At 40.2% G+C, this 26,893-nt stretch overlaps 1 pseudogene; it reads left to right on the plus strand.

The window, feature by feature from the left end:
- Window positions 1-23,850: 23,850 nt before the first annotated feature.
- Window positions 23,851-25,883, plus strand: LOC147625402 (peptide-N4-(N-acetyl-beta-glucosaminyl)asparagine amidase A pseudogene; annotated as a pseudogene).
- The last annotated feature ends 1,010 nt before the right edge of the window (window positions 25,884-26,893 follow it).

Consider the following 26,893-nt stretch of genomic DNA (forward strand, 5'->3'; position numbering starts at 1 on the left):
AAAAGGTTGACGAAGGAGAAGGATATGAGTATGGTGCAGGCTATTTTGTCAGCACCAGTGGCTTGTACCTTACCTTTGCTTGAGTTGATAAAGCTTAAACCTGAGTTGTGGAATGATATTGCCACATGTTTGTCAGAGCAGGTATTGCTACAAAAGGGTCACCAAGAGTGTACTATACACCCTGAGACAAAGCATGTAATGCCAGTTCCTATCAACAAAGTAGGAAAATTTTGTGAAGACGATCAGGGAAATGCTACCCTCCCATTAGAAGTGCGAAAAGTATCTTCAACTGCAATACTTGATAGTGGTGCAGGAGTGGGCATTGTGACAAGGTCCATTTGGGAGAAGTGGGGCAAACCAGCTATTAGGAGTACCAGGATGCGCTTGCAGCTAGCAGATGGAAGCTTAGAACATCCCCTTGGGCTGCTCGAGAACGTATTGGTCACCACATGTGGGATTGAATATGAGCATACCTTTGCAGTAGTGGATTTCGGAAAGCATCCAAACTACGAAGTGATATTGGGTAGACCATTCATGCGACAATTTCAAATGATTCAAGATTGGGGATACAATTATTTGTACCTCCGACATGATTCTGTCATCACAAGGGTCAACCTAAGGAATCACTCATATCGTGATGTAACAAGGTCTCCAATAGATGAGTTTGATTCTGCTTCGTCCGAGGGCTCAAGAGTTACATTGTCTGATGGGCGAGAAGATCTGTGGATGTGTGGAGCCTCATGTAGGGATTTCAACACTGAGAGACTTAAGGGTAATCGAAGTGTATCAGACGAGGCATACATTCCACAACCCTTCCCTGAGCATTTAATTGATCCATTAGAATGGAGTCATGTCCTTGCAACATTATCGACATGTGCTTTACCGAAGCCAATTCAATTTTGTGACTCAGATGGATATGATATTATTCCTATACGAATGGTACAACCACGTGCCCTTCTAGATGATTTGTACTATAGGGATACATCCACAACAGCTCTGCATGTCGAGGAAGTCTCAGTAGAGGATTTGACACTCGAATCTGCTAATGATGCTGATAAGGAAGATGGATGGGACTCTGATTTTAATAATGATGTGACAATCCCTGAGGAAGAGTTAGGAAAGGCACGCCTACTCTTGAGAGGAAGGGAGGTTCAAGTAGAGATCCCTAGAAGCCGACCAAAACGAAAATGCTGTAAGAGCCATAAAAAAATCCGTAGACAAGATGAGCGTGAACAACGTGAGAGACTGCAGAAAGAAAAGGAGGAGTCTAAGAGTGAAAACTCTCGACCACCACCTCACTTCTCAGGAAAGAATGAATATCTATACTATGTCCAAGCACAAGACATTATCAAAGACCAAGTCAAACGATCAGATGGATTCCAAGCAGGGGAAAAGCTAACAACTGTTAGCAAAAATCGTAAAAAGACGAAGAAACAAAAACCAAAACTCAAGTCTAAAACCGATTCAAAAAAGAGTGTGGGAAGTGCAAAGACAACGATTGAACAAAAAAATCCGATGCAAGATAGTAAAGGAGAGCTCAAAACCGCATGGTCTTCAATGAGTGAAGACTCAAGTGGACAAGAGCAAGGTCTAAATGTTCCTCCCAATTTCACACAGTACACTCTTCAAGATCGGAAGATTGTTCTTCAACAGCCCATGCGACAAAAACCAAGCGTGCCAGGGGTTTCATACGATGGTCCAGAAGATGCAAAAAAGATTGATATTGCTAAGCCAGGAGAAGAGCCTCGCTATGTGTGGATTGCCACAGACTTATCCTTGGATGAGGAAAAGTTATTAATACAAACAATAAAGGAGTATCGCGATGTTTTTGCTTGGAGTTATAAAGACCTCAAAGGAGTTGATCCAAGCATATGTCAGCATACAATTCCATTGCGAGAGGATGCAAAACCCTCCAAGCAACGTCCTTATACTTACAATGAAAACTTTGCACGGAAGATAAAGGAAGAAATAGACAAGCTCTTAGAGGCAGAATTTATCTATGAGATTGAACACACTGAATGGGTCTCCCCTATTGTAGTGGTGCCCAAGAAAAATGGAAAACTTCGAGTATGTGTCAACCTCAAGAAGGTAAATGCAGCTACTGTGCGTGACCATTACCCACTTCCAATCACGGATCATGTTCTGGAACGAGTTGCAGGGAAAAAGGCATATAGTTTCTTGGATGGATTCTCCGGGTACAACCAAGTGTCAATTGATCCAAAGGATCAACACAAGACAGCCTTTGCTACTGAAGATGGCATCTTTGCCTATCGTGTTATGCCATTTGGTCTAACAAATGCACCAGCAACCTTTCAGCGGGTTAATGAGTCATGTATTCAAGGAGTACCTTAGGCAATTTCTTGAGATTTTCATGGATGATTTATGTGTTCACTCACAAGAGCGTGATGATCATATAGAACACCTGAGACTTGTGTTTCAAAAGTGTCAACTTTATCGTATATGCTTGAATCCTGACAAGTGCAAATTCATGGTAAGACAAGGGAAAATTTTGGGCCATATTGTTTCTCGCAATGGGATTTCAACAGATATGGATAAAATTGATGTCATTGTCTCATTACCTCGGCCTATCAACCCTAAAGGGGTACAAACATTCATGGGACATTGTGGCTATTACCGTAGATTCATCTACATGTATGCTGTCCTAGCCAGACCATTATATGCTCTTCTTGTAAAGTTTAATTGGACTGATGAGTGTGAGGAATCCTTTGAAAAGTTGAAGCAAGCATTAGTGACTGCACCCATTTTACGGGCACCAGATTGGAACCAAATCTTTCATGTCCACATTGATGCTTCCAACTTTGCAATTGGATGTATTTTGGCTCAATCGGGTGAACACAATAAGGATTTCCCAATCTCATATGCTAGTCGACAGTTGAACAATGCTGAGAGGAATTACACCACAACAGAAAGAGAAGGATTGTCCATGATATATGCAGTGAAAAAGTTTCGCCATTACCTTTTGGCAAACAAATTCATATTTTTTGTGGACCATCAAGCATTGCTATATTTGGTGAATAAGCCATGTGCAACTGGAAGGATAGTAAGGTGGTTTATCATCCTTCTTGAGTTTGATTTTGAAGTTGCAGTTCGAAAAGGAACAACTCATCTAAGAGCAGATCATTTGTCTCGAATCACCTCTGGCGAAGCTCCTGTGGGTGTGGATGATGATATGTTAGATTCAACACTTTTCCTTGTAGAGACAGCTCCTAGATGGTCTGAATCCATTTTAGAAATTTTGACAAGTGGGCGAATACAACTAGCGGGTCCTAATGTGGACCTATGGCGACCATTCAAGTTAATTTCCGGGAGATTATATCGTCAGGGTAATGATGGAGTGTTGAGGCTTATACCTAACCCCGACCAATATGAGGAGATCTTGGAATGGGCACATGAGGGTATAGATGGAATCCATGCATCAGCTACCACTTGTGTGCGACGTATATCTCAAGATGGGCAATGGTGGCCTACCATGCATGCAGATGCTGAAACATTTGCTCGTAACTGTGCTTCATGTAAAATACAGAAGCCGATTCAGAATGTCACATTATTCCAAATTTCAACTACACCAAGTTGGAGTAAGTATATTGTGGACTACCTTCAGCATGGTCATACGGATCAAACAATTCCTAAACATCGAAAGCAGGCTATTAAAATTGAAGCAACAAACTATATGCTGATAGAGGGCCAACTCTACAAGAGGGGCAAGGATGGCAACTTACGCATGTGTGTATGTGAAGCTGACTATCTGAAAATCTTAACTCATGCACATGCAGGTGTAGGGGGTGGACACTTTTCTGGCAATACCACAGCAAAGTTGATTAGGTGGTCTGGGCTTTGGTGGCCAACCTTACAAATGGATGCCGAAGAATATGTGAAACGTTGTGACGATTGTCAAAGGACCAAACCTCCCATCACAAAGGATAACATGCCATTGCGGCCTATGTTAAGCACACGTGCTTTTGCAAAATGGGGTATTGATTTTGTCGGTCCCATTAAACCTCCAGCTCGTAACACGCATGCAGAATATATTATAGTTGCAACCGACTATTTGACTAAATGGGTAGAGGCAAAGGCAACAGTCAAAAATGATGCCAGAACCACAGCTAAGTTCTTGTATGAGTACGTGTTTACACGCTATGGCTTACCTATTGAGATCGTTAGTGATCAAGGTGTACACTTTGTAAATGAAGTCATAGAATTTTTGCTTCAAGAATTTATGGTAATTCACAAGCGTTCTGCACCCTATCATCCCCAGACCAATGGACAAGCCGAGAGTACTAATAAGATTCTCTGCACAGCACTCACAAAGATTGTTGAGGGACATAGGACTGATTGGGAGCAAAAGTTGCACTCAGTTCTCTGGGCATATAGGACAGCCTATAAAACATCTGTGGGCACAACCCCATTTGAACTTGCTTTTGGGCTAGACGCAATTCTTCCCATTGAATTTCTTGTACCTACTCTACGAGTAGCTAAACAACTGGATTGGACTGGTCATGAGCTTTCACAACGCGTTGACGAATTGGAAAAGCTTGATGAGACCCGCTTATTGGCGGTAATGGGGATGTATGCTGAGAAGAGGAGACAAAACTCAAAAAACGTGGCTTAGGACCGTTTGTGATTAATGAGCTTACTCCAAGTGGTGCAGTGCGTTTAGAGACACTAGAAGGTGAGCAAATGCCTAACTTCATTAATGGAAGTCGTCTCAAGAAATACAATGAACCATTAACTGAAGCCATGCTTCAACAGATGCATGCTGCACAAACACGGAAAAAAGCACTTGACCTACTTAAACGTCAGGCTCAAGAGGAGGCTAAAGCTAGAGTTGCAAAAGCCAAGGAGCGTCGCAAAGCTTCTATGTTAGCCATACAGTTGGCTACTGATGAGCCATATGTCGAACCATTCAATATTCAAGTGGGACTTCATCTTCATGAGACTACCTACTGTGTCTCTGCCTTAATTGACTCTGGTGCAGATTATAATGTTCTCTCGTTTGATACCTGGATAGCCTTGGGTAAACCACCACTTGTGCAAATTCCTGTGGACCTACGAAGCTTCTCCGGAGAAGATAACCCTATAGAGGGAAAATGTGTCATTATGATGACCATTCAGGATCACCAGATGTCAGTGCCCTTTTATGTGGCATGTAAGTCCAAGGCTGTAGTAGAGGTTGTTCTCGGTAGATCGTGGTTAAGTGCTACCAATTGCTCATTAGATTGGAAGAATAGACAATACAAGTTGCAAATTGATTCTGATTGCATCTTGGGATCTGCTACACCACGAGCTTTATCGTGTCAAAGGGGTAATGTTTCTACCTTACCCGACCCACAATCAACATCTGCTCTTGAAGCTCCAAAAAAAATGATGTGGATAATTGATGAGTACTCAAGTGAGGGCCATGGCTGGCATGTTCCAACTAATCTAGTTGCTGCTCAAAGAAGGCCAGGCAAAAAGGAATTATCAATGTGGATACCCAAAGATGCGTACAAAATTGTACCATCTAGTCCAGTTGCTAAGCCTCTTAAGAAGCACATCATTTCCAAGCTTAAACCTCGGATTGTTACTCGATGGGTCCCAAAAAATGTGCTCAAAGCACAAGGCTATTATGAGGGTGCAACAGCAATTTGGCTTCCAAAATGCCATGCTTTGACAGGGGTAAAAGAGTGTTTCAGAAAGATTCCAAAAGCCAAAATTGATTGTCCATATCAGTGGGTGCAAAAGAATTCAACACAAACTCTTCAAGAAAGGAAAGGTGGCTGTGATAGCACCTACAAAACAACTTGTGTTGATCTTCCTAAAACATGTATTGAAACACCTGCTATCCCTATTTCTCCTTGTTACACAATTCAACCATCAACTTGTGTACCTACGACGAGTCCAAATGTGTCTCATTTGAGCATAGATTCTAGCATTTCAATGCCTAAAACCTCTTATCTTGCTCAAATTCCAAGACAATTGCTAAAGTGTCCACCTCTTAAAAAGGATATACCAAAAACTAAAGATAAGGCATTAACACTACAATTAAAGCTCTTTGGTAAATCAATGTTTGAATAATGTAGTTCCTTATGCCTTTAGAAGATGTGTTTTCTTTGAAATAATCTTGTTTTTGATTGGAATTGTCATGATGGATATGAGTGTTCTAAATTTCATTGTTCTACATCCAGATAACTCCTGATGGATATTTGGCGAGATACATGTCCACCATGCATTGACCCCGATAGTACTCGACCAGATCATCGCGGGGGTTATAGTGCTCCTCCATTTCAAACACATTCTAGGTACTTCTATGCTCCCTTAGGTGAAAGTTGCTGTGGGCATCACTTTGTCACATTATTCTATCAACAGCATCACCCATTTCCACATTGTCAAGAGTGTGCACGGCTTGTATTAGAAGAAGCTTCACATATTTGTTGGATATGCCGCTCTTACTTTAGACGATATGGCACGGGCTTAATGAAGCAAATTGTGGGAGTTACACCCCAACGCCATAATCTTCTTAATGTGAGAATACCAGAGAGGGGACCAAATCAACGACGATTACCTGAGGAGGTTCAAGCACAACAATGGAGGGATACAAGCCTAAATGACTTGCAACCACCGATCCTGCAAGCCCTCCTTCCCCAAGCCCCCACATGTCAATATTGGATCAATATGAGTACCTACATTGCACAGTTCCAAAATCGAAACTGTCTGATTAACCTTCCCATAGAACCAATGCCATACTTTAGTGAGGAAGCACTCCTTCCTCTACCACCTTCTCCAGCGGCAGGTTTTTGTGAGGGGTTGTCTCTGCATCCTGAGGAAATTGATACCATCTTTCCAGCAGACGAGGACACGGATCCACCACCAGCGCAAGGGTAAGCACATCGACTCCACAATAAGATCGACAAGCCAGGGCACTTTTTTCCCATTGGGTTTTTCCCCTCGGCTATATTCGGTGTTTGGCACCAATGGCAAATGTTATTTTTTTTCTTTTCTTTTTGTTTTTGTTAATAAAAATTTTGCAGAGATCTTCGCTAAAACAAGAGCATCAAACACGCCCCATTAGTCCACATATCGTGCACACAAATTAGGAAGGGGGGAGACATGCTACGCCTACAAAGATCAAGGAGGAGCAATCTGCACCAAAATCAGCAATGCATCAATGCAAACGAACAACATCAACAGGGCACTACAACAGGTGTATTCAAATCTTAATCTCTACTTCTTTTTGTGCTCTTATCTTTCGAATATATGGTTTGCATGTTCACACAATATTGGCTGGTTTGAGTTTTTGATTAGTTGTTAAAATATGGTGAGTGAGTTCTAGAGTCTTAGAAGACTTAGTAAAAGATATTTCTATTTAAAGACAGTGTAGGATATATACCAATGGAGTATGCCAAGTACTTATGTTTTCAAGGTATATTAGTTATCCTTAGTGGTAGCTACCTCTTAGATATGAGCTAGGTGCTAGGAGTAATAAAAATTTACGAAAATGTGCCCTAAAAAATATATATCCAAAATAAATTGAGACAGGAAGTGTCTACCGCCATGTGAAATGCTTGGTAGGACCTGAGGTTGTCTTAAGCACCTTGGGGCCGATGCCTTGGTTTCCATGGGGTGAACACTGATGTTTAAAAACTTCAGAAGAAGAACTTTGAGGAATCTATCGCCTTGATAGATGTTGGTAGGACTCGGGGGTACACTATGGGCCCTCAAGACCGATGCTTTCATCTTCAAGGGGTACTCCTTAGGTCATAATAGAAAGAAAAAGGGTCTGTCGCCCTTGAGATACTTAGCGGTCTTTAGATTCTCTTGGCGGAGGTCTCTTGGCCATTGCTTGGGTCTCTTTGGGATAGAACCTTAATCTTTATCACCTTCTACACACATATCAAAAAAGAAAAAGAAAAAAAAACGAGAGTTCCAATCACCTTTGCTCATATTTAGGAGTAGGTATGCCACTTAGGAATAACTTACATACTTGTAGGACATTGAGACTGCGGTCATAACCGGCGGTGTACAAAGCACACTTGCCTTTGCATAGCATTATCTACCACTTAAGTCTCACTTTATCTAGTCTTTACTCACCTATTTTAGTACTCATTAAAACTTTAATCAGCCTTGCACTTGTATGCTCACGTGTGAAAATTATCATTGCTGAGTTTTCTTTTCTTTTCTTTTTCTTTTTCAATAAAAGACTTCAATGTATCAAGTGTTTTTTTGTTGCAGCTCTTGCTACTACCGCGCTCGAGGACGTGCGCAAAATAGGAAGGGGGGAGTGTTGCATGCAAATGAAGATCAATACAAGGAAGCAACAAAAAAGATACTTAGGGCTCTTGTAAAGAGTTCCACTTTGTAGATGAATGTGGGAGAGGGCTTCACAATAATCCCACATGGGAACTTTTGAGAGTTCTAGAATTTTTGTATAAAAGGTGGCTCATTTGAGAGCATGGACACATTGGGCAAACTCATGTTTGAGCTCTCTTGAGACTAGCTCTCCCTCTTCTTCCATAGAGGTGCAAGCTCTTCTCACTCCCCATCTACATTGTTGTAAGTTCTATTCTTTTGTTAATTCAATGCAATGAGTGATGTTTGTCTCTCTTCTCAAGTCTATTCTCTAGTATGCATGTTTCTTTGATGATAGCTTCAAGGTTTGTGTGCATGCTAGGGAGTAAGAGTTTGAGAGTGAAGGATGCTTTGAGCTTGTGTATGCAATAGCTAGGCTTTCTTCTTGTTTGGATGTATGGATGAATGGAATGTGGAGTTGAGTGAGTAATAGCAAGATTGAGCTTGAGTGTGTGTTGAGTCTATGTCAATAGTAGTAGTTTTCTTCACATTCTCTCCATCAAATGGATAAGCTTTTGTGCACCGGTACGGGTTGAATCCCTAGCTCCGAAAGGGATGCAAATCCCATTGGATTGAGCTAAGTGTGGATCATACTACTCTTGCTACAAGTGAGAGAGTTTTCCGTCTCTCCAGGCCTCTACCGTGATCAAAGAATCAAGCAATTTGTAAGGTAAAGGGTGAATTTTGATCTTTTTCTATAATTTCTCAATGTTTCTCTCTTCTGAACCCCTCTCAAGCTTGAGAAGCTTAATTGGAATGGCTTTTTAATGCTATTGAAGTTAATTGATGAATGGTAGTAAGGAAATACATAAATTTCCATTTATGCTTAATTTTAATGATTTTTATGTAATTTCTCTCTCTCACTCAAAGAATGGTCATCCCCTTGACCTATTCTCAATCCAAATGAAGCTTCTCATGAAGCTTTTCCCTAATCCAAGAATAAATTCTATGCTTGTTTAATTGGAGGCCAAATTAATGGCTTTTTTATGCTTTTAAGTTAGTTATTTCATGAAAATTTATGATTCAATCCATAATGGGTTAATGATCCAATTAGGGATCATTCTAATCATATCCATAATGTTAAAGTTCATTCTTTTAGAATAAATTGAGATTTATCAGTAATAGCAGCGGAGCTATGGCAAACTTTCTGTAAAAATTACACATAAAATATTTTCATTCAAAGTATGAAAAGAGGACTTCCTACCATATTCTAGGAATTATCATCCTAGATAAACTGATTGATTCTCATTGTAATCATAGAAATATTGGTTTTTAGGTTTATGCATAATTAATGAATTTTTAGATAAATTTATTTATCTATGAGAAATAATTAAATGTTGAAAGAGGAATTCCCATTACATTGGAATCCCATGATTGGATGGAAAAAGAGAATTTCTTATCATATTGGAATTATGGGATAATTCATTTAATTTTCAAAGATAAATTTTTAGATAAATTTATTTATCTATGAGAAGTAATTAAATGTTAAAAGAGGAATTCCCATTACATTTGGAATTCCATCATTGGATGGGAAAAGAGAATTTCCTATCATATTGGAATTATGGGATAATTCATTTAATTTCAAAAATGAATTTTTAGATAAATTTATTTATCTATGAGAAGTAATTAAATGTTAAAAGAGGAATTTCAATTACATTTGGAATTCCATCATTAGATGGAAAAAAGAGAATTTTCTATCATATTGAAATTATTGGATAATTCATTTAATTTCAAAGATGAATTTTTAGATAAATTTATTATCCATGAGAAACATTTAAATGTCAAAAGAGGAATCCTTACGACATTTGGAATTCCATCATTTAGATGGACAAAGAGAAATTTCTAGCATATTGAAATAATGGATATTTTAAATGAATTTATTTTATAAGAAATATTTGATGGGAAAAGAGGAATTCCCATGGTAATTGGGATCCTAGAAATTAAATGGGAAGAAGAGGAATTTTTAGTATAAATTCGATTTATGATTATTTTACCATAAGAGAAAATATGGGTAGAATTGATTTCTATAAATCCCATGAATTCTTTTACTCAAAAGAAGAATATTGAATATAATTAAATTGAGGAATTGAGAAGCAATATAGAAATAGTCCTCAGAAAAGAATCTTTAATTTAGGCCAAGCAATTGGCAGGAATTTAAAAAAAGTGCTATTATCTATATCAATCTGAAAAAAGCTATTAAATGGTAATAGCATGAAAATGGGATGTGATAAAATGTGCATGTGATGTGATAGGATGTGATAAGATGTGTAGGGGATGTGATCATATAAGAATGGATGTGATAAGATGAGTATGAGATGTAAAAGGATGTGATAAGGTGTGATAAGTATGAGATGTAAAAGGATGTGATAAGATGTATATGAGATGTAATAAGATGTGTATGAGATGTGTATGGGCTGTGATAGGATGAAAATGGATGTGTGAATGTGAATAAGAATACGAATGTTCATGTGAATGTGGATGTGGATGTGCGAATGAGGATGTGGATGTGGATGTATGAATATGGATGTATAGATGTGGATGCAGATGTGGATGGGGATGTGGATGTATGAATGTGGATGTGGATGTGAGAATGGATGTATGGATGTAGATGTGGATGTGGATGTGGATGTATGGATGTGGATGTGGATGTATGGATGTGGATGTGGATGTATGAATGTGGATGTATGCATGTGGATGTGAAAATGGATGTATGGATGTGGATGTGGATGTGAAAATGGATGTATGGATGTAGATGTGGATGTGGATGATGAATGTGGATGTATGAATGTGGATGTGGATGTGAAAATGGATGTATGGATGTAGATGTGGATGTGGATGTATGGATGTAGATGTGGATGTGGATGTATGAATGTGGATGTATGAATGTGGATGTGAAAATGGATGTATGGATGTGGATGTGGATGTATGAATGTGGATGTGAAAATGGATGTATGGATGTAGATGTGGATATGGATGTATGGATGTGGATGCAGATGTGAATGATGAATGTGGATGTGGATGTGAAAATGGATGTGTGCATGTGGATGTATGGATGTGGATGTGGATGGATGAATGTGGATGTGAAAATGGATGTATGGATGTAGATGTGAATGTGGATGTATGGGTGTGGATGTGATCTGGAAAGACGAGAGTTCATTATAGAAATTGTATTTGTGAACTGTTTGTAAATGACTGTTTTATGTCAAGAATGCTGGGAAAGCAATTTGACTGTCTTGAGAATGTGGCCGTGGAGACCTACCTGATAAAGTTGTAACAGCTGACGGAGAGTCAACGGAGGACATCTCGCGTAGCAAGGTCGGCCGAGGTCTTGACCAGCCTTGGTTTGATTTAAAAGGTGAGCTTCCGGTACGGTGGATGAGGGACCAAGGAAGCGGCCTATGAGTGAAGCGCTAGGTGACCTGCGAAGGATCCTAGAGGGTGCTGACAATACGGTGCTCGGGCTCTGGGGTCACCGAAGATACCCACACGTGCGTCGTGGAAGATCTTAGAACAAGGTGTAAGAGTTGTTTTCTGAAACCGAGTATGGATCTGGTTGATTGACCTTGCTGGTCCTCAACAACTGATGAGTCCATAGCTCTCTTATACGGATTTGTTGGTTGATCTTGCTGATCTTCAATGAGGATTCCATCTTGATTTTTATAAGTGAATATTTGCCGGGTACTATGAGCTAGGAGCTATCGAAAAGGCCCCTCAGTGAACAGGTGGTGAGCGTTCTGGTTGCCAATGATGCCATAGATACTCCGATGAAGGAATGAGATTCAGCCGGATACTTGGTGGAAGTTTATGATCAGTGACACTATGATTTCATTAAATGACTGATTTAAATACAGTTGAATCTGGGAAAAAGGCAATTTCATGTTGGGTGTGTAAGTGGTGTGACTGGAGTTAAATTTGCTTGAAAATCTAGCTAGGGGGCTTGGGAACTCTTTTCCCTGGTACCCGGGACAAAACCTAACCAAATTCTAAATTGGATCCCATCACTACAGTGGTTGGGCTAACCCATGGGATTGGATGGGGTTAGGCTGGACTGATGGATCCGTAAAATGAGACTCAATTTCTATTGTAGTATGCTAGATGCAGTAAATCCCGAATAGTAATTGTTCTATGGAAAAAGGAATCAATGGCTGTGCCTCTCGATGGGGAAAAAAGCGTTGATCTCTATGATCCAAGTGCAAGTTTCTTCCTTAATCTGACCAAGTGACTTTAGGTTCGGTCGGATCAGTTTGGTCAGTAATGACCTTGACTACGTTAGAGTAAAATTTATCCTGGAGGAATCGCCTGTGCTTTCCGGGCAAGGGAAGTTTTTCCAAGTTTGGTTTTCGAAAAACCGAGGAATTAGTCACCTGTCCGGATATCTGTGGGCGAGGCCCCGTGTGTGGGACCCTGTCCCGCGCAAGATGTGCTACTTCCGCTGCTAGCACCCCGAAGCCGTTGATGCGTGGTGGGGATGGGTATCTTACAGCTGGTATCAGAGAGAATTGGCTAAAGTGGATCAACTGAGAAGCCAAAAATGTCAAAAATTTATGAAATAACAAAAAAAAGGTTAGAATTGTGTGATGAAATGCATACAAATTGATATTCCGACTGAAATTCGTAAATTGGTAATTGGGTCTTCAGATGGAAGTACCGCAATTGTATGGAATCCCTGACTTGCTTGAGGCCTAGGCATGATAGTATTTACCTTATAATTCCAAGGACCGTGACTACCCGTATATATGCCGAGGGTATAACTGTAGCTCTTTACTGGCAGTATATACAAGTAAATCTAAGACTTGAAATTACAAGAAGTAAAAATGCTATCCAGATGATGAATTCGAATGTGGTTGATATGATTTTAAAATTCTGGTTTAGAATTGATGAGTTGAATTGGATTCTGATTGGAATAAGATAACTCCTGAATTTTGGTTAAGAAGCGTTATGCTGAACAAAAACCTCAATGAGGATGAATAGGATGAGTCGTTGTGATGGTGTTCGTAATTAGAATGATGATAGTGACTTTAGCAAATCACTATGAGATTAGTGGATTGTGGTGTCAGATTGCTACTGTTAACACTTGACCCGATGGATCAAGATAATTGGATGACAAATTAAGGACTCGTTTGACTAAAATTCCCGTGGAGGAATGGTCAAAAGGAAATCTTTTTTCAGTCTAATGGACCATTATTGTGTTAAAAATAAGAATGTTATGATCTGAATGAATTGTTATCTGATGATGAGTTCTATATAAGGGATCTTTATCCCAGGATTCTGTTGGGTTGACCAGAATATAAGGAACCCCAGAATCAATCAGATCTTAAGGGAAAGAGTTGTCCTCTAGTTTGCGAGATGAGGACATCTCGCGTTTTTTAAAGTGGGGTAGGATGTAAGATTCCTCCATCCAACTTTTTGAGGTATGCAGGTGTAGGAATCTTTCCTTCTAACTTATAATTATTCCCCTTTCTGAAATAAAAGAAAGATTCTGTTTTACCCTGTTTTGACCTAAAGAGAGAGAAAATGTCTAGAGAGAGGTAGTCTGAAATTGAGATATTTTTGGATATAAAAATCCTCCTAGTGTCTAAAATGAATCCCCCTGAACAGAAATTCAAAAAGAACTTTCCAATGTGCAATTGGAATTAATTGGAAATGGGTATAAAGTACCTTAGTCTAAGGGTGTAGATTTTCAGAAATTTTTGGATTATGGTCCAAGTAAGGTTCCTATGGGCCAATAAGATCAATCCATGTGTGGGGAGGAGATAAATCCAATTTGTAAAAGAAAAATACCCAAAAATAAGTAAATGCTCACATAAGATGAAGAGTTGACTATGTACAAGGGTTATTAGTAAAAAACTATGAGTATTACTAAAAAAATGAGATATTTTGGGTATAATGATTCTATTTTGACACAAAAATTCTCTCCAAATTGAAGAAATTGGAGCTTCCCTCCTTCTTCAATTTCCATTGGTGGCTCCATCAACATACCAAACCAATTGATTGGTTGGGGGCCTCTACCGTGATCAAAGAATCAAGCAATTTGTAAGGTAAAGGGTGAATTTTGATCTTTTTCTATAATTTCTCAATGTTTGGGGGCCTCTACTGTGATCAAAGAATCAAGCAATTTGTAAGGTAAAGGGTGAATTTTGATCTTTTTCTATAATTTCTCAATGTTTCTCTCTTCTCAACCTCTCTCAAGCTTGAGAAGCTTAATTGGAATGGCTTTTTAATGCTATTGAAGTTGATTGATGAATGGTAGTAAGGAAATACATAAGTTTTTATTTATGCTTAATTTTAATGATTTTTATGTAATTTCTCTCACTCACTCAAAGAATGGTCATTCCCATGACCTATTCTCAATCCAAATGAAGCTTCTCATGAAGCTTTTCCCTAATCCAAGAATAAATTCTATGCTTGTTTAATTGGAGGCCAAATTAATGGCTTTTTTATGCTTTTAAGTTAGTTATTTCATGAAAATTTATGATTCAATCCATAATCGGTTAATGATCCAATTAGGGATCATTCTAATTATATCCATAATGTTAAAGTTCATTCTTTTAGAATAAATTGAGATTTATCAGTAATAGCAGCGGAGCTATGGCAAAATTTTTGTAAAAATTACACAAAATATTTTCATTCAAAGTATGAAAAGAGGACTTCCTACCATATTCTAGGAATTATCATCCTAGATAAACTGATTGTTGATTCTCATTGTAATCATAGAAATATTGGTTTTTAAGTTTATGCATAATTAATAAATTTTTAGATAAATGTATTTATCTATGAGAAATAATTAAATGTTAAAAGAGGAATTCCCATTACATTGGAATTCCATGATTGGATGGGAAAAGAGAATTTCTTATCATATTGGAATAATGTGATAATTCATTTAATTTTCAAAGATAAATTTTTAGATAAATTTATTTATCTATGAGAAGTAATTAAATGTTAAAAGAGGAATTCCCATTACATTTGGAATTCCATCATTGGATGGGAAAAGAGAATTTCCTATCATATTGAAATTATGGGATAATTCTTTTAATTTTAAAAATAAATTTTTAGATAAATTTATTTATCTATGAGAAGCAATTAAATATTAAAAGAGAAATTTCCATTACATTTGGAATTCCATCATTGGATGGAAAAAAGAGAATTTTCTATCATATTGGAATTATGGGATAATTCATTTAATTTCAAAGATGAATTTTTAGATAAATTTATTATCTATGAGAAACATTTAAATGTCAAAAGAGGAATCCTTACGACATTTGGAATTCCATCATTTAGATAGACAAAGAGAAATTTCTAGCATATTGAAATAATGGATATTTTAAATGAATTTATTTTATAAGAAATATTTGATGGGAAAAGAGGAATTCCCATGGTAATTGGGATCCTAGATATTAAATGGAAAGAAGAGAAATTTTTAGTATAAATTTGATTTATGATTATTTTACCATAAGAGAAAATATGGGTAGAATTGATTTCTATAAATCCCATGAATTCTTTTACTCGAAAGAAGAATATTGAATATAATTAAATTGAGGAATTGAGAAGCAATATAGAAATAGTCCTTAGAAAAGAATCTTTAATTTAGGCCAAGCAATTGGTAGGAATTTAGAAAAAAGTCCTATTATCGATATCAATCTGAAAAAAGCTATTAAATGGTAATAGCATGAAAATGGGATGTGATAAAATGTGTATGTGATGTGATAGGATGTGATAAGATGTGTAGGGGATGTGATTAGATAAGAATGGATGTGATAAGATGAGTATGAGATGTAAAAGGATGTGATAAGATGAGTATGAGATATAAAAGGATGTGATAAGATGTGTATGAGATGTGATAAGATGTGTATGGGTTGTGATAGGATGAGAATGGATGTGTGAATGTGAATAAGAATACGAATGTTAATGTGAATGTGGATGTGGATGTGGATGTGCGAATGAGGATGTGGATGTGGATGTATGAAAATGGTTGTGGATATGGATGTATAGATGTGGATGGGGATGTGGATGTATGAATGTGGATGTGGATGTGAGAATGGATGTATGGATGTAGATATGGATGTGGATGTGGATGTGAAAATGGATATATGGATGTGGATGTGGATGTATGAATGTGGATGTGAAAATGGATGTATGGATGTAGATGTAGATGTGGATGTATGGATGTGGATGTATGAATGTGTATGTGGATATGAAAATGGATGTATGGATGTAGATGTGTATGTGGATGTGTATGTGGATGTATGGATGTAGATGTGTATGTGGATGTAGATGTGTATGTGGATGTGGATGTATGAATGTGGATGTGGATGTGGATGTATGGATGTGGATGTATGAATGTGGATGTGGATATGGATGTATGAATATGGATGTGAAAATGGATGTATGGATGTGGATGTGGATGTATGAATGTGGATGTGAAAATGGATGTATGGATGTAGATGTGGATGTGGATGTATGGATGTGAAAATGGATGTATGGATGTGGATGTATGAATGTGGATGTGAAAATGGATGTATGGATGTAGATATGGATGTGGATGTGGATGTGGATGTGGATGTGAAAATGGATGTGTGGATGTGGATGTATGAATGTGGATGTGAAAATGGATGTATGGATGTAGATGTGAATGTGGATGTGGATGTGGATGTGGATGTATGAATGTGGATGTGGATGTGGATGTATGGATGTATGGATGTGGATGTATGAATGTGGATGTGGATGTGGATGTATGGATGTATGGATGTGGATGTATGAATGTGGATGTGAAAGTGGATGTATGGATGTGGATGTGGATGTGAAAATGGATGTATAAATGTAGATGTGAATGTGGATGTATGGATGTGGATATGGATGTGGATGTGGATGTGGATGTATGGATGTGGATGTATGGATGTATGGATGTGGATGTATGACTGTGGATGTGAAAATGGATGTAGATGTGGATGTGAAAATGGATGTAGATGTGGATGTGGATGTATGGATGTGGATGTGGATGTATGAATGTGGATGTGGATGTGGATGTGGATGTATGAATGTGAATGTGAAAATGGATGTATGGATGTAGATGTGGATGTGGATGTACGAATGCGGATGTGTATGTGGAATAATGAATGCGAATATGTATGTGAATGGATATGACGTCGATATGAGCGAATGGATGAGATGAGATGTCATGTGAATCAGAATAATGTGAATGAATGATATAAGATGTGAATGAATGAGATGTAATGAGAGATGGATGTGATGAGACATAATGTAATTTAAGAAAGATAGTAATGAGAGATGGATGTGATGAGACGTAATGTAATTTAAGAAAGATAGGAATGGATGTTATGTGAAGTGAATGAATCCGATGTGATGGGATGGAAAAAGATGTATTTGGTTAAGAGTGGATACGCATATGATTTGGAATTGGGTTAAGTAATATGGATTGATGTGGAACAATCTGGAAAGACGAGAGTTCATTATAGAAACTCTATTTGTGAACTGTTTTGTAAATGACTGTTTTATGTCAAGAATGCTGGGGAAGCATTTTGATTGTCTTGAGAATGTGGTCATGGAGATCTACCGTATAAAGTTGTAACAGTTGATGGAGAGTCAACGGAGGACGTCTCGCGTAGCAAGGTCGACCGAGGTCTTGACCAGCCTCGGTTCGATTTAAATGGTGAGCTTCCGGTACGGTGGATAAGGGACCAAGGAAGCGGCCTATGAGTGAAGCGCTAGGTGACCTGCGAGGATCCTAGAGGGTGCTGACCATACGGTGCTCGGGCTCTGGGTCGCCAAAGATACCCACACGTGCGTCGTGGAAGATATTGGAACAAGGAGTAAGAGTTGTTTTCTGAAACCGAGTATGGATCTGGTTGATTGACCTTGCTGGTCCTCAACTGATGAGTCCATAGCTCTCTTATATGGATCTGTTGGTTGATCTTGCTGATCTTCAACGAGGATTCCATCTTGATTTTTATAAGTGAATATTTGCCAGGTACTATGAGCTAGGAACTATCGAAAAGGCCCTTGAGTGAACAGGTGGTGAGCGTTCTGGTTGCCAATGATGCCATAGATACTCCGATGAAGGAATGATTGGAAATTAAGATTCAACCGGATACTTGGAAGTTTATGATCAGTAACACTATGATTTCATTAAATAACTGATTTAAATACAGTTGGCTGATTAAAATACAGTTGAATCTGGGAAAAAGGCAATTTCATATTGGGTGTGTAAGTGGTGTGACTGGAGTTAAATTTGCTTGAAATTCTGGCTAGGGAGCCTGGGAACTGTTTTCCATGGTACCCGGGACAAAACCTAACCAAATTCTAAATTGGATCCCATCACTACAGTGGTTGGGCGGTTGGCTAACCCATGGGACTGGATGGGGTTAGGCTGGACTGATGGATCCGTAAAATGAGACTCAATTTCTATTGTAGTACGCTAGATGAAGCAAATCCCGGATAGTAATTGTTCTATGAAAAAAGGAATCAACGGCTGTGCCTCTCGATGGAGAAAAAAGCGTTGATCTCTATGATGCAATGCAAGTTTCTTCCTTGATCTGACCAATTGACTTTAGGTTCGGTCGGATCAGTTTAGTCAGTAATGACCTTGACTACGTTAGAGTAAAATTTATCCTGGAGGAATCGCCTGTGCTTTTCGAGCAAGGGAAGTTTTTCCAAGTTCGGTTTTGGAAGAACCGAGGAATTAGACACCTGTCCAGATATCCGTGGGGGCGAGGCCCCGAGTGTGGGACCCTGCCCCGTGCAAGATGTGCTACTTTCGCTGCTAGCACCCTGAATCCGTTGCGCGGTGGGGACGGGGATCTTACAGCAAGAAGCCTCCGAGGCTTACCTTGTTGGGCTTTTTGAAGTCACCAACCTCCTTGCAATACATGCAAAGAGGATTACCATATCTGTCAAGGACATGCAACTAGCTCGGCGCATTCGAGGCGAGCGAGACACGATCTAGAGATCTTAGATGTTAACCTTTTTTTTGAAGCAACTCTTTTGTTTCAAACCCCCCTTTGTAACAAGCCTATCTGGCTTTCATTTGTAACCTTCTGATAATTAAAATTTTAAGTTTCTCTTACAATGTCTCGGTGTCATCATGTTTGTTTAACATGGAGTGTCTATCATGTGCCAGTTTGTCACCCAAGGCATCAGAAATGCTCATATATATATATATATATATACACATACACATAGAGAGAGAGAGAGAGAGCGAGAGAGAGAGAGAGAGAGCGAGAGATGAATGATCATGGGAAAATTTGAACTTGATTTTAGAGCATAGCAATCTAAGACACTTCAACCTAGATCCAAACCTATAACTTTTGTAAAAAAACGCATTAATTCTATTTTTTTTCAGAATTTCCTTCTAACATTGATTATAATATGCCAAGTACTATAAATCCTTGGTTGCTTTGTGTGGTTTTGATCAAACTCCACTCTATTGCAATATGAAGGTTGCATATTGAGTTTCTACATTGTAGCATGTGGGTCGCTAACATACCACTATATATACATACAAATATGTGTACACACACATGTACATACCACTATATACACATACATATATATATACACACACATGTACACACCACTATATATACATACATATATATGTATATATATATACCACTATATACACATACATATATATGCCTATAGAGAGAGAGAGGGGGGAGGAATGATAATGGGAAATTCCAACTTGATTGGATGTATGCATATATGTACATATACATATATATGTCACATCATGGACTTACAATTTTTAAAAAAACTCATTAATTCCATTTTCTCAAATTAATTTCATCTGCAAAATGTAAGGCATTTTAGTTAAAATTTTAAGCTTCGGTAAAAATTTTTAGTCATAAGTTTTACAAGTGGGCTGACACGTGCTTTGCATGTCTTTTCAAACCTCCAAATTCAAATTCTACACTAAACTCCTCATCTCTTCCTGAACCTCCAAATTGTTGCCATGTGACAGCTTTGTGAAACTCTTCTTTTATATATATATATATATATATATGTGTGTGTGTGTGTGTGTGTGTGTGTGTGTGTGTGTGTGTAAAGAGAGAGAGAGAGAGAGAGAGAGAGAGAGAAATGATAATGGGAAAAAAGTGAACTTGATTTTATAGCATAGCTTCAATCTAAGACACTTCGACCTAGATGGGCATGTAACTTTCTTGTTAAAAAACATGTTAATTTTATTTTCTTTTCTCAGAATTTCCCTGTAACATTGATTACAATATGCCAAGTACTAGAAAGCCTTGGCTATTTTGTGTGGTTTTGATCAAACTCCACTCTATTGCAATATGAAAGCTGCATATTCTGTTTCTACATTGTAGTATGTTACCAATATATATACATACACACACATGTACATAGTACCACTATACATACATACATACATACATACATGCAGGCATGCATACACACACATACACACACACACACACACACACACACACACACACACATATGCCACTATATACACATACATATATATGTATCTAGAGAGAGAGGGGGGGAGGAATGATAATGGAAAATTCCAACTTGATTATACCTATGTATATATATACATATAGCTTCAATCTAAGTCATGTCAACCGAGATGGACTTGCAATTTGTTTTCTAAAAAACTCGTTAATTCCATTTTCTTAGCTCAATTTCAACTGCAAAATGTAAGGCATTTCAGTTAAAAATTCAAGCTTCGGTTAAATTTTATAGTCATAAGTTTTACTCGTGGGCGAACTTGTGCTTCGCACATCTAACCTCCTCCTCTCTTCCTGAACCTCCAAATTGTTGCCAAGTGGTAGCTTTGTGAAACTCTTCCTTCATATAATATTATATATATATGTGTGTGTGTGTGTGTGTGTGTATATATATATATATATAGAGAGAGAGAGAGAGAGAGAAGAGGTGACAGGTTTATTTTGAAAATCAAGATGACTGCCCCAAACTAGAATACTTGGGTACCCTTATCCTCTTGATTGCTTGCACCTCTGTGTTGTCAACATACTTTGAAAGAATGTGTGTCTTTCCGTTCACGTATATGTGTCCTTCCGTTCACATATAAACATCTTGAAACGCTTGAATGAAGATGGACACTACAACCTATACCATTTCTGCAACACGTCCTCTTTGTATGCGTGTCTTTCTCAAGTTTATATGAACAGCTTATAGAGCTCGAACAAGCATGAACATCAAGGCTATGATTATATTCGATATGAGGATTGGATGGACGTCAACAGAGATCTCTGGGTACATCGCAAGGTTGATAATTCCAAATTCATTACCACATTTGAATCTGAGTTACATGTCATTCATCAAGTTCTAGTATTTTCGTGCTTGTTTGTGTGAGTGACGTAAAAAAAAAACCATACATAAAGTATGGCGGAGAGTTGGCACAGTCCTCTCCGAAATTTTTTAAATATAGGAGAACGTGCCCTTCCCCCATTTCCCAAATAGCACTTTCGATATCGAAAGTGGACCAAAACACTTTCAGTGTTGAAGGCGGCCATTAGTCCTACGTATTGATTCATGAGACAAAACTCATTTTCAAATGTGGTAATGAAGTTGTAATTTTTTAATTTGCGAGGTGCTTTTGAATCCCCATCGAACATAAGAACATGCTTCAAGCTCATCGATGCGAATGTCAGTCTAGCATTGCTTCGAAGTATGCTTTCAAATTCATGTTCAATCGAACATTTCAAGCATTGACGTATTTTTATGATCTGTGGAGAAGGGTACGCCCGTGGCTTCACAATGGTACAGTCGTACCCTTCACAACATGTGTTCCACCATGATGGCCACTATAGGGATACATAAACACGGCAGTTCATCGACACAAAACCAGCAACAGCAATTTTAGATAAAATCAGTTTGTAAGGTTAACAAATCCAAAGGGCTCGAGCGAGAGTGAGAGAAAGAGAGAGAAGTACCTTGAGCTTCTACGCCTTGATGCATTCCCAGACTTTCATGAGTATTTTCGAGATAATTCGAGCTGGTAGATCTGAGCAGCCCGGGCGCGTGGTGATCTGAGCGGCCCCGGCGCGTGGTGCTTTGGGTGGCCCACAATGACGAAAGGCATAGATGGTGGCTCGCGGAACTATGACGACTTAGAGTGGGGGCGCAGAAGAGGAGGCATGGCACGACTTCACAAGCAGAGCATCAGGTGGTACAGCCGTACAGGGCGCATCTATCTTTGCCCAACATAATTGCGGTGCTTCGGCCCTAGTGTCATTTGGATCCGGAATGGGTAGCGCTTTCGAGCTTGATGATATAGATCTACAGTGGGCGAGGTAGTCTTACGGCATGATCCAACGCGACGCAATATCAGCGAGCTCCTGGGCGACATGATAGTCGTCAAAGTGCACACAAAGACAAAAGGGGAAGTTGTTGAACTTAGGCGGAATAGGTTAGCAGTGTTCACGACAACCCATGGATGTTGTGAGATTTTCTTTAGGGTGAGCCTCCACGCAAGGTCCTTGCGCAGAGCATACATGCGAGGATGTCGTAGGCTCCAGGAGAGATGATGAATGAGTCAAGGTGGAAGCCATTATGGAGGATGGCCTTGCAGACATCGGCTTTCGTGGTGGCGGTTTTCTTCAACATGTGCACGAAGGGTAGCAAGCTGGTGAGAAAGAGATGAGGGGCAATGCCGAGGCTCTAGATATTGGCGCATTGGTCGTATAGTGACCCGGAGGCCTTGTAGCAGTACGTTCCTATAGGGTCGCTGAGGTTCTTCTCCCTAGAAGGATGTACGCCGGTGAGGCCAAAATACGACAGGAACTCCTCATCCTCCCCGCCTTCCTTCAGCTGCAGGAACACATTTTGTGATTTTATGTCCTTGTGGACGAGGTCTAGCTTGTGGCATGAGGTGAGGGCATGTGCGATTCTGGCGAGTAGTCTAGCGGTCATGCGCATACCGAGGTTGCATTCGACGGCGAGCAGGACGTTGCCTCTCTCGTAGTATGTCGTAGCCGTCCTCGCCCCCTCCAATATCTTGCCCAGCACCTCGACCTCCCATCTGATCTGGACGTCCTACTCAATGAATGCCTTCTTCTTCTTCTTCCCATCCAATTTCCTCTTCTTGTCTTTCTTGTGAACCGACGTAGTCTTGCAGGCGACCAGCCTCCCGCTCCCGACACAACATCACGATGCCTTGCCCACCCACACTGAACTTTCTCACTGTTTATTCATAGCAGTGCACTGCAACATCACCAGTCCGAGCCTCTTCGTTTCTTCTCCCTGGTGGTTTCTTCCTTCACCACCTTTTATCACCCCACGAAATCTACAGAGAGACTACAGAGAGAGAAAACGTTCGACTATTTTTCACCTCCTTTTATCACCCCACGAAATCTACAGAGAGACTACAGAGAGAAAACGTTCGACTATTTTTCACCTTGTTAAAAATAACTTTTTTTTAAAAGGTATTTGGGTAGCCACTTGCTCTTGCTTTCTTTTGTGCAAGAATCTTAGGTTACCCAACGTAAAAAGGGGTGTGTCGGATGGCACGACATTTGCACACAGCTGTAACGCAATTTTCGCAACTCTCACCCCATCCAAAGAGAAGGGCTCTTGCGATCAAGCTTAAAATCCATGGCGAGCCCTGTTGCTGTTGGAAGGCTCTTGCTCATCATCGTCCTAGGCTTCTTCCAGCTTGTCGTCGTCACTTCCTCGACCTCTGCTTCTCCTTCCCCTTTTACGAGCATGGCACAAGGGCTCCACAATGCGGGATTCCTGTTGAAAGATGATCCACCAGGGCAGCGTCTTCTAGTTAACCCAGAGACTCAGCCGCTGCCGCCGAAAGTTTTCTTCGAAATCACACAACCGGTGTCGCCGCCCACGAACCTGGCGCCCTGCGTCTCCGTCCTTCTCCTCAGACACTCGTTCGCCAACGACTTAAGGTTGCCGCCGGCTATGGCCAACTACACGCCGCCTGATGGTGGGTGCGAGTGGGGCCAGGTGGTGCTGAGGTGGAGCGGCGCCTGCAAGGGGCGGCAGTTCGATCGGATAGCGGCGGTGTGGATGGGCGGCATCGAGCTCCTTGCGCACCTCAACGCCCGAGCCCACGAGGCAGGGCATCACGTGGCATGTCAGCAAGGACATCACACGGTACGCCTCGCTGCTGGCCACACCTCAGCCTCTCGTGGTGAGCCTTGGCAATGTGGTAGACTCCACGTTCACGGGCATCTTCTACGTCAACCTCACCATCGATTTCATTTCTACCACTAATTCTGTTCCCGGCCCAAAACAGCGTCAACACCGCCCGCACCCGCCACTCTTTAACACACCTGCAGACCTCATACTGCCCATCTCCGCCCCCTCCGCGCTACCCAGCGGCCACTGGTTTCGCATATCGAGCGACACGGCCGCCGCCCACAAAACCGTCTCTTCGATTCCCACCAATGTGCATAGAGCTGTGCTTGAAATCTACGTATCCTTCCACGGAGATGATGAGACGTGGTTCACCAATCCCCCCAATGGCTACATTACGAGCAATAATTTAACAGGGGTGGCAGGAAACGGCCCCTTCAGAGAGGTACAGGCCTACCTAGATGGCAAGCTCATTGCAGCTGTGTGGCCTTTCCCCGTTATCTACACAGGAGGCATCAACCCCCTCCTGTGGCGCCCTGCTGCAGCCATCGCCGCCTTCAATCTTCCCACTTATGACTTCGAGCTAACCCCACTTCTGGGATCTCTTGTAGATGGCAAACCACACGCCTTCAGCATCAAGGTCAAAAATGCACTCGATTACTGGCTCCTAGACGCCAACCTTCACCTCTGGCTTGACAACGCCGCCCCACACAGTAGTGGCCGCATCCTCAGCTTCTCTGCGCCTCCTTTGTCCACAACCATCGCCTCTCATTTCAAAGGCTTGGCCGGCGATTCGCACACCAGGGCCGCCCGAACTCTCTCATATTCTGGCTTTGTGGCCTCCTCCATGGGCAATTTCACAGTGTCTGCAGCCTACAATCTAGCCTTCGACACCGTCCTCACCTTTCGCAGCAACTCTCACACACAAACAGCCATTCAAACGATAAACGCAGAAGCCAAAAGAAAGGCTGAGACGCCACTCCGGGTGGTGTTTCTCCAAGAGGCTTCTTATTCTTTCCCACTCAAATTAGCGTGCCTAGAGTACCAAGGCGCCAACAACTCTGTCACTACGATTTGTAACTTCAGCCACGCCTTCAACGATCAGGTTTCTACGTTCTCTGCCTCGGGCAGCTCTTTCAGTTCTCTGAAGAACAGGCAACAAGCTCAGGGTATGATTACGGCTGCAAACAACTTGGTCACTTCTGGATACGGAGCTATGCAACAAGAATACAGCTTCAAGGGCCACGATGCATGTTATGAGAGGACTCTTCGCACCTTCAATTACACAACGCTACACGACTCTTCTAGCACGAACTGTAGTAGCATTCATCATTGACTGTTTAATTTGTGTGTCCACCACCCATATGCATGTAAGAAATCTTCCCTTATCTCGTAAATGTGGATATTGCACTGCCTTAATGTAAATGTAAAGATGCTTTTTGGTCTTGATCACATGTTTTTAAGTTGCATGTTTTCTGGTGGCATGTGTTGCTATGGTCGATGCAGAATGGAAAGGTGTGATGTTTATACTCGCAAGTAGTGCTTTTATGAAAGAAATTGTGTGGTGTTGGACACACAAGCATTAATAAATGTTGATTTGAAAGCATTGTAGTGCAATGCATATATTAACATTTTTTTAAAAAAAATTGGCGAGAAACACCGGTTTATATACACTACTCACACACCCAACTCCGGTGGTTAAAGCAGACGAAGTCCTAGCTAGTGGTTCGATCCGTGCTCTCTATGGTGTTGCATGTCCATGTAGCATTAACACTTTATAGCCATTACAATGTAGTGCAAAAAAAGAAGAAAACTAGTGGACAACCATGCTTCTCACGTCTTTTGAGACTCCAAATTCAAATTCTACCCAAACCTCCTCAAACCTCCTCCTTCCCTTCTCGAACCTCCAAATTCTTATCTCACAGGGAAGCTTTGTGAAACTCTTCCTTAAGATAATATAGAGATAGAGATGTATAAAATTTATGTTTTTTTGGCATATTTAAAAAATTTCTGAATTTGCTAATATTTGTGAGTTCTTAATTTGGCCTTTTAAGCAATGAAAAAAAGACAAATAAAAAATAAGAAAAAGGAAAAAAGAAGTAAAAGATATGCTGACACACCACCTCCAGAGGTAACCTCCACATGTCGTCTGATGTCTTCTACTTCTTGGGTCGTTGCATGCTCTGAATCATGATCGTCTACTTCGTGGCTTTTGTCGTGTAGGGCATCTATCATGTCGGCCATGTCATGTTCTAGAACTTGATCCGAGTTCATAAAACCTTGCTCGGGTTTCAATCCTTTGCCCTTGCTCTTTTACTTCACTCAGGTTGGATATCCACTGGTTCATTGTTGTGTCGGGTTCCAATCCCATCATCGAGGTTGCCTTTGCCCTTGCTCTTTTACTTCGCGCAGGTTGGATATCCACCAGTTCATTGTTGTCTAGGCGAACATTGAG

Source organism: Cibotium barometz, chromosome 24, assembly GCF_041138505.1.
Source record: "Cibotium barometz isolate CiBa-2024 chromosome 24, ASM4113850v1, whole genome shotgun sequence".
Classification (NCBI taxonomy): domain Eukaryota; kingdom Viridiplantae; phylum Streptophyta; class Polypodiopsida; order Cyatheales; family Cibotiaceae; genus Cibotium; species Cibotium barometz.